Raw genomic sequence first — 6,234 nt, 5'->3', positions numbered from 1 at the left:
TGAATAGTTTGTTGATAAGATATTTTCTGTTGATATATCATATCTTTCAAATATTCATTAGATTAAATCAGTTTTAAAGAATATTTGATAGATATTAACTTAATTATCTTATATCCTATATCTTCCAAATAACTAAAATATTTAGATAATGATAAAATTATTTGGAAGATATTTTCTGTTGATATTCCCAAATTAAATTCAACAACTGAATTTTATCTTTTAGATTTTCTGACTTTGCAAAATTGCACAAATGCCCTGAAATTTCTTCTATCTGCACTTTAGCCCGTTCTGAATTTTCCAAATAAAATCTGATTTTGGGCCTTGAATTGCCATTTGGACCAATAAAACTTATATTCTCAGCTGCACAAATAAACATTAGAACATCCAAGAATAATTTATGCGCTAAAACTCACTTTTTACGTCTCTTTATTTCTCAAACCCAACAATTCCAATCATCACAAATTCACTTAAAATCAACCATTTAAGCACAATTATCCCATCAAAAATTTGAATTTTAAAGCATAAATGTGGGCATAAATATGCACTCATCACACCCCCACACTTATCCTTTTGCACTCCTGGGCAAAATTGATTAATTCCAAGACTTTGTTCTGAGTCATTTTATTTCATATTTGCACTTGGATCAAAAGAAGGAGTAGCACTAGATATAGATCAATCATTTTAGGCATTACTTTGTCATGGACATGCAAATGGAATCACTTTATTCTTCACACATGAGTTAACCTTTTTGAATTCCCAAGAAAATCAAATATGAAAGACAACATGTATCTATTTCTCTCCAATTCTCTCAAGTGTTTTTGGCTTGTGTTTACACTCAAAATACCCATGTAAGTAGACACCCTTGATATTTAGCATGACTCTAACATTCACACACTTCAGTAAACATGCAATTATTGATCATGAGGGCTTTTTAAGGTTTTATTGAGGCCAAGGTAAAGGTAGGGAATTTTTCTGGAATTTCTGAGTTTTTGAAATTGACATAGAAAGAGTAATGATATTTGATTTCAAAAACAAATCTATTTCTTGCTCTTTTAAGGAAGATTTACTTTTCTTTCTTCTTCTTTTCCTTTTTTTTTTTTTTTAACTTCAATTTTTCATCTTCCTTTTTACCCTTTTTATTGTTTTGTGGGTGAGATGCTCACCCACACACTTATTCATCACTTACTTCTAACAGAATCCATTACTCCTTCTTCTTTCCTAAGGTAAGGAACATATGATTTTTCTTCTTTTTGTTTCATTTGACAATGACTGGGAACAAGAGAAAAAAAAAAATAGGCTTAAGGCTCAAAGAGGGTTCCAATGGATTAATGTTAGGACAAGTTTATTTGGCCAGGTAGATAAAACAAGAAATGCCTCAATCATATCAAATCATGCATATTCTCCTTAGTTGCACAACACAGAATCAAGCTAACTATTAGAGTATCAACAAAACATGGGCAATTCACACAAGAAAAATAGGTATGGCACATGGTGGTCCATCCTTAACATTAAGCCCAAAACTCACATGGTTTCAAATTTCTTTCACAAAAGATTTAATCAGGAAATTCTCCAGTCAACTCAATTAGCAAATCATAGAAGCAATCCACTCATATCAACATGACTCATTTTTTTTTTCTCTTGAATTCATGATCATTCCAGTTACTGATTCAAACTCTCAAATCCAATGCAAATATTTATTTAAAACAAACAAAATAGACAAACAAAATAGGGAACAAAATTAATTGTTTCCCCACACCCCCACACTTAAACTATGCATTGTCCTCAATGTATGCCTTATATATAAAATGCAAAGAAAAAGTATGGGGGAACTTACCTCCTTCATGGTGGAAGGAATGCTAGTAGGACTTCGTTGGAAAAGTCATCCTGGATAGGAATGTTATCTTTTCCTTTTTCAATCCTACTAAGATGGTCAACTACTACATTATGTGACCCACCTCTGTCTTGAATAGGAGTCAACTTGTCCTTCTGGTTCTTGACCATTGTGATTCCATATTTCTTGGGAACCACATGTATAAGGTCCACCCAAGTGCTGTCAGAATTTGAATATTTAAGACCTGTTTGTAGCAACTTGGTGTCCTTTTTCTTTACAACCCCCATCAGTTGAGGATTTAGTCTTCCTTGAGGTTGTCTCACTGGTTTAGCATCCTTCTCCAAAACGGGTGGCTGTACCACAGATGGCAACATCTTACTGCCTAAGGTATTCTCGGCCACCTTAACATCACACTCGGACGCCACAAAGGTATCATCTATTAATACCGCGTCCTCAATATCACCTGCTTTACAGTTTCCTTTTTCGTCCAAAATTAGGGACGACATATTTGAAAAAGAAAAATTGTTTACAACATCACTTGATAAATCAATACAAAACAAAGAATGATCTTTAATCTGGTGCTTCCCAGCTTCCAACACGTTGAACCGCACCTTCTCGTCTCCTATCTCCATTGTCAGTGATCCTGCATGCACATCTATCTTGGTTCGTGCTGTCATCATGAAAGGTCTTCCCAAGATAATAGTTGTTGGACTGATTCCCTCATCATCCTTCATGTCCAAGATATAGAAATCTGCAGGAAAAATTAACTTGTCTACTCGGACAAGAACGTCCTCAAGCACACCTGCAGGGTTAACTGTGCTACGGTTGGCCAGTTGAATGACCACACCAGTAGTCTTAAGAGGTCCCAAAGATAGAGAAGTAAACACTGATAAAGGCATTACATTTATGGAAGCCCCTAAATCTAGCATGGCATTGTCAAACTTTGAATTTCCAATAACACATGGAACAGAAAACATACCTGGATCCTTGCATTTTCGCGGTATTTCAATATGCTTCTTAATCAAACTTGACACATTTCTTCCCAAATTCACAACCTCATTATCCCTAAAACGCCTTCTATTTGTGCAAATTTCTTTCAAAAACTTGGCATATTTAGGAATTTGCTTAACAGCATCTAGCAAAGGAATATTGATCTCCACCTTTTTGAAAATATTTAAAATCTCTTGGTCTAATTCCTCCATTTTTTTGTTTCTCTGCTTCAACCGATTTGGATATGGAGGAGGTGGAGAATAAGAAGAAGAAGTTTTAGAAGAAGAGTTAGAAGATACTAACCTGGATTTATCAGTGGTAGTCTCAGGTGATGGTTCACTCGGTCCTCCATTGTCATCAATTTGCGCTCCTTCTTTCTCCTTATCTTCATCCTCTTGGGCTCCTTCAGGGCTTTCTACTTGCTTACCCGTTCTCAAAGTAATAGCACTTACATTTTGCGGGTTGATCACTGTTTGTGCAGGCAGTTTGTTTGATTCCTTAGCCTCTAATTTTTCCACCCTCTGAGTCAACTCTACAATTGATTTCTTGATTTCTGAATTTTGCTCAAGTATTGTTTTCATGAAATCTTGTAGTGACATTTCAGGTTGAGGTTGCTGCCTTTGTTGAGGTGGAACATAAGGTTGTTTATTCTGTTGATACCTATTGGAGGATGAGTCATGATAATTCTGGTATGGTCTATTTCCTCCAATCATGTTTGCAGCAAAAGCTTGAGATGAGTTTTCCACAGTGGTTTCCACCAAGCTAGGACATTCATCAGTATAATGGTTAGTTGAAATGCAAATTCCACACTTCTTAGCAATTTGTGGAGTTGAGGTTTTAAACAAACTTGCAATCTCGTCAAGTTTGCTTTCTAGCTTATTCAGTCTTTCATCTATCCTCTTTCCATCAACTACACCATTATCAATTTCATGCACTCCCTTCAACAAAGTCACTGAATTTTCTCTTGTGCCATACTGTTGATTGTCTACTGCCTTCCGTTCTATTAGATCTATACCATCTTCTGGTGACCTGTCTAAGAAAGATCCTCCGCTTGCAGCATCTGCCCATGACCTATCAGTAGGACTTAAGCCTTCATAAAAGCTTAGAATAAAATCTTCCATTTGGAGTTGAGGGCATGAAGAACATAATTTCTTGAATCTTTCCCAATATTCACTAAGATTCTCTCTATCTCTCTGTCTTATATCTTGAATTTCTCTGCGGATAGCTGATAATCTGGATGCAGGAAAATACTTCTCAAGAAAGAGTCTTTCAATAGTTTCCCAATTTGTAATCCGTGCAGAGAGATAATACCACCAATCTTGAGCTGCGCCTTGAAGAGTAAAAGGAAAAGCTCTCATTTTAAGGCTCTCTATTGTGATCCTGGGAGATCTAAAGTTTTCACACAACATGTGAAATTGTCTCAAGTGCTTGTGTGGATTCTCCCTTGATAACCCATTGAACTTTGGTAAGGCATTTAACAGGTCAGGTCTCAGCTCCCACTCCTCATTAGGATATTCAATGTTACTTCGGATAGCTGTATTGTGGGAGGTGGCTAATTGTCTGATGGTTCTTTGTGCCATATTGTTTGGGTTAGGATCAGGTAAAGGATTGGATGGTATGTTTGTGATAGGAGATAATGAAGGTGGAATGACTTCAGATGTAGGAAGTGTTCCCTCAGTAGAACACCCAAATTTCAATCTTCTCCGCAGCTTACGCAAATTCCTTTCGACTTCCGGGTTAATTTGATAAAATTCTCCCGGGTTAGCTCTGGTCATGCACTACGCAATCTGCTGGAAGTTGTTTCTCTGTTACTTCTCTTTTTTTTTTTTTTTTTACCTTTGTTCTTGCTTTATAGAAAGATTTCAAATAAGAGATAAGAGAGACTTGTTGGGTCCACTCCCAGGAAAGAGAGGTGCGTCACAATGGACAACTTAAGTACCAAGTCTTTCCTAGCCAGAGTGTATTCAAACTAGCCTCAAGTATTTCTCAAGAGAAATTCTTAATAAAAACAAGAACAAAGATTTTTGATAAAACAAGAATGACTAAAGGCTACAAAATAACTCAAATTAAATTAAATGTATGTGCGTAAAAAAAATAAAAATAAAATAAAAATAAAGAAAAAATAAAAATAAAAATAAAAATAAAAATAAAAAATAAAAATAAAAATAAGAATTAAATATTCAAAATACTAACCGTATTCCCCAGCAACGGCGCCAAATTTGATAGGCTGTCGTTGAAGCTATCAAATTAATACTACTTTTCAAGGCAACTTCAGTATTGCCAAGTAGTATTCAAGAAGGTAGATAGGGCTAAAGTAACCCTGAGTCGTCTCCCAACGAACACGGAATTGCTTTTGAATATCTGACTCTTATGCTATGCAATGCTTATGAATAAAAATGATGTTTGGAGAATGTTTAAAGAACAAATAATAAACTTAAAAACAGTTATGATTAAATAGGCTAATTCCACTGCTTTTCCAAGATAGATTCATCATCGGTTATTCACGGATAATTGTTCAATTGATTATTGTTTAAGTTTCAAATTAATTAAAGTACATTCTTAATTAATTTGAGGGCGATCATGCATTTAACCAAAGTAAATTCTCAATCAAATGCAAAACCTTTCTAGATTATTCACAATAAATTCAACCAAAGTACATTCTCAATCAAATTCTATTGTGTTTAATCATGTCTATTCTTAAATCTCCTAACCAAGTTAAAAGTTAATCAATCAAAGTAAATTCTCAATTGATTATAGTTGAAATTATTACTACCAACCAAAGTACATTCTCAATTGATAGTAAAAACCATTTAATCATATGAAAGTTCCTAAATTAAATCAAAGTAGATTCTCAATTTAAACCTAGAAACCCTAAAACTCATATAATCAATATGCATGTAGATTCAAACATATTATGATGCAAAAATCTTTGCTTTTAACAAGATAGAGAGATGAAAGACATAGAGAGAACAACTTAAATCAATAACCAAAGTAAACAATTGCATTAACTGAACGTAACCTCAGAATCTGTCATGAAATTACAGCAGAATAGCCCTAGATGCTTAGCTCTCCATGAATGGAGTTGAATACAAGATGAAAGAAAAGTGAGAGGAGTATGAGAGAATGAATGTCTGAAGTGAAGTCCTCTGGGTCTCTTTAAATAGGGCTTGATTGGGCTTGGACTCTGAATAGTTTGTTGATAAGATATTTTCTGTTGATATATCATATCTTTCAAATATTCATTAGATTAAATCAGTTTTAAAGAATATTTGATAGATATTAACTTAATTATCTTATATCCTATATCTTCCAAATAACTAAAATATTTAGATAATGATAAAATTATTTGGAAGATATTTTCTGTTGATATTCCCAAATTAAATTCAACAACTGAATTTTATCTTTTAGATTTT

The sequence above is a fragment of the Vigna umbellata genome, chromosome 1 (assembly GCF_029865625.1).
Source record: "Vigna umbellata cultivar VRB3 chromosome 1, Vumbellata_1.0, whole genome shotgun sequence".
In the NCBI taxonomy this organism is placed as follows: Eukaryota; Viridiplantae; Streptophyta; class Magnoliopsida; order Fabales; family Fabaceae; genus Vigna; species Vigna umbellata.
This window is presented reverse-complemented; position numbering follows the sequence as displayed.